Source organism: Neopsephotus bourkii, unplaced genomic scaffold (genome assembly GCF_033783945.1).
Source record: "Neopsephotus bourkii isolate Nb327-2 ecotype Australia unplaced genomic scaffold, CSIRO-AGI_Nbou_v1 NB_168, whole genome shotgun sequence".
Lineage (NCBI taxonomy): Eukaryota > Metazoa > Chordata > Aves > Psittaciformes > Psittacidae > Neopsephotus > Neopsephotus bourkii.
The window spans coordinates 16,462,084-16,465,799 of NW_026900684.1; positions in this window are offsets into that span (position 1 = coordinate 16,462,084).

Sequence of the window (3,716 nt, forward strand, 5' to 3'; positions counted from 1 at the left end):
AGCAGTAGTCTGACTGACCTGTGATATCTGATGGAAAGAGAAAAGAAGCCCTGCTGACAGAGTTCCATGTCTTGGAACTGTTTCTGTCTGCAGGGCTGAGGAGTGCTGGGAGAGTACACAACAGAGCTGGCAGAGAGCTTACACAAGTTCTTCAGAATTAATTCATTTACAACTTTTGCACTGATAGATTTTCATTTATCCTGGTAGATTAAGATCCAGTCTTAAGCAAATGTTTTCTTCTGGAGCAGAAGACGCTTGGAAGATAAAATCACTGTATGAGTACTGCTAGGAATTCCCTGCACAGCACAAGGCCCTTCATTTTTCCTTACCCCAAGACTACAGGCCCACTTACTACTTCCTGAGTCCTTATTAGACCTGGATGGTACTCCTTTACAGACTTTAAACTTTTGGGGAACACTTAACCAGCTTCATTTTCTTCCTGTATTTGCAGCTGATTCTTTCGAAGACTTTCCTTCAAACTGAATGTACTAAAATGTGTAACTGATGGATTTGCTATTTTCAGTTGTGTTATGAAGAAATCTACACTGTAAGTGCTGCTGTCAGTATTAAAAGTACATGTAAGATTGTCTCTATTGGAGGGAAATCAGACGCAAAACTATTAACGGTGGTTTAAGTATCCCAGGGCTAAACACCAAAATGTGTAAGACCAGATCAGGCATTCAGACACTGATGCATTGTCTTGTTTTGTTGGTTTGTTTTTGTTTTTTTGTGGTTTGTTTTTTTTTTTTTTTGGGGGGGGGTGTTTTGTTTTTGGTGTTTGGGGTTTTTTTTTTAGAAATATAACTTAAAAAATATAAAGCCTTAATGAATGCAAAATAATGAGTGTCCCACCAGAAATTCTTGAAAAGCTTTGTGTAGAATAATCAGATTGCTTTTATCTGCTTGAAGAAAGTAAATTTCCCCCCATGTGAGTAGGAGCTTAAGGGGCTTTTTTAGTCAGTATTAAAATTTCAAAACAAGTTACCCAGAGCAGTTATCCCTGATGAATAACTGCAGCTTTTCCATGAACATGGACCAAAATCCACAGCTAACAGACACCATTTCCCCAACACATAGCTCTGGGCAGGATACTAAAATGTACTAATTTGAGCTAACTCTGCTACAGTATTTCAAGAAGAAAGGTTACTTTTTTCCCTCTTTGGCAGGTTATTTTAAGGTGTCAATTCAAACTTTTGGCACTGACGTCAAATCTTGCCTCAGAAAAGCTGTTCCTATTCTCCCCTGGGCTGTTAAATGTGGAAGCAATGGACTTCATTCTCCATGAATAGCATTTTTTCCACTACTGCATTACTGTAATTTTCCACCACTGTATTACTATAATTTCCCACCATACTCTCAACAACCTTGTTGGCTCTGCCTTACCAGAAGAAAGTGGCCTATTTATTTGTTTTGTCTTGATAAATTTTCATTAAGAAGGAGGAGGTGGCCTTCAGTACAAACAGCTTGCTTTGGAGCAGAAAAGAGGAGCAGTAGCCATGGCTATGCTGTGAACACAGAAGTAGCTCACCGCTGAATATTTCATGGGAAGAATAAATCTAATAACAGTAGTAACAATAATAATAATATTGATGTGTGCAGTGACATTTTACAATTCAGGATGTTTTTCAGACCAACCTTGACTCAAAGCATCGCCATGTGACACTAAAAAATGCCCCTAAATGGCCCTGTCTGGAAACATCCTATGAAGATGAATAAGGACCCATATCTCTTTTCACAGACTTCTGTCTTACCGCAACAAATTCCTCTATTTCATTGTGTCTCTTTGTACTATAATGTGCTGCTAAATGGCAGTCACACTTCAGAAGCTCAGAAATGTGAAAGTAGTAATACATCAATATGAAGCCATTACTAGGAAAATGCACAATGCAGCAATCCTGTTCTCCATGTTTAAATGTCTCACTTCTCCATAGTGCCTTACCCGAAGGACTGAACTGCAGTGGTACTTTAGGTAATCTCAGCTGGAGCAAGGCATCCAGGGAACTCAGGCTGTGTCCAGCAGTATTTCCTGTGCAGTATAAGTTGTGTCAGCTATTGTGTCAGCTCAGGACATTGGAAAAGCAAAATATTTAGAAATGGGACATCATGTCAAACTTACCATCATAAATGTTTGGGAGAAGAGAGCCAACTGCTCTGCTTTCTCGGTTTAGCCAGGAATGAACCTGCCATTTGGATTTCAAAACCAATTAATCATGGCTGCAATCAGTTTTAATCAGCAAGCAAATATTTAATTCTGTTCCTTGTTTTGTATTGCTTTTATTAAAGCAGGAGGCAGATTTTTAATGAGATTTTTGCTGGTTGGATGTTTGATTTCTGGAACTATTGTCTGAGAGGTCCATGTGTGCTGACAAAGGTGAGCACAGCGAGACTCCCAGGCAGTGAACTGCAACATCAGTCCCAGGGAGGTGGTACCTCTCCTACTGGAGCAGAAGACCACTCTACCATTGTTTTCCCCAGACTTCCAGTCCTAGGGAAAGCTTCAAACAGCATCCTTAAAGGAGAGGATCCCCCATCAGAAGGCATTGAGAGGCATTAGAGGAGAGTCTGGACTGTTTTAGACTTAGATCTCTCAGCAAGGCAGTTTTTGCAGAACTTTATATAACCAGGAGCTCACGGTTAGCTCTTGTGCAAGGAGACGGTTTTCATGTGTTTTCTTGCCGCTGCATATGCACAGGATTCAGAGCAGTTGGCAGGATTATATGCTTACCATTCCTTTCCTGCAACACCAACAGGTTTTGCCATCTGTATGTGAGCTGCCTTAACTTTAAAACATTTGGTATTATAATTGTCTCTGGAAGCTGAAACATGAGTGAAATGTTAGCCTTTCTAAATGAGCATTTTTGAGATCACTGTGCATGAAAAGGTTACTTAAGCTAACTGGATAAAAAGAATGGAAAGGATACCAGTTCAGAAGTTCAGGTGAATTTAAAAATGAGAGAGTAGATGAGTGAAAAACAGATCATACAATTATGCTGCAAATGTGTCATTATGCTCTGTTGAACCAGTACTTCAGTGAGACAAAAGGCTCAAAACTGCACAAAAATGGCCCCAGAAGAAACCCATAACTCAGTTTATACACATACTGAGCCTGAGAGTTTGCCAGAGCAACTGGTGCAGGACCTCATTGAGCGCGCAGCTGCCTCAAAGGTCCTTCAACAGAGAAAGCCTGTTAGCCTACCTTGAAAATCAGCTCTCCCTGGAAATAGCTGCATGAAGAGGCCAACAGGTGACAGCTCCACTTGCAAGAAACAGGCTTGCAGTGTTAATGGAATATGGGTTTGGATTTGCATTTATAGCACAGAAACTCTGGCTTGAAGTCAGTCAGGTCCCTAATTCTTAAGGCCGTGCATTAACCATGCAAAATTATAGGGTAGTTAGTAAGACTGCTGGGAGAAGTAATGCTGTCAGAACCTTAGAACAGGTTCATCTGTTCCTCTTTCCTCACTCCTTTTTTCCCCTGCATTAAAAAGATTTACGACAGAGGATGATACTCCTTTGCCTGCTGAGGGATCCTGCATATTGAAGCTGCTGTTCAATTATCTGTGAAGCTTCTCAGAAATCTTCAGTGCTGCAGCAAAATTTAGCATGGATTAGCTTCCAACTAGGAAAATAATACATGGAAGCTTTGTTCCTTTATGTATGGAAGAACAAATGCATGGATATTTCCATATAAAATCATAGCTGTATAAATAATTACT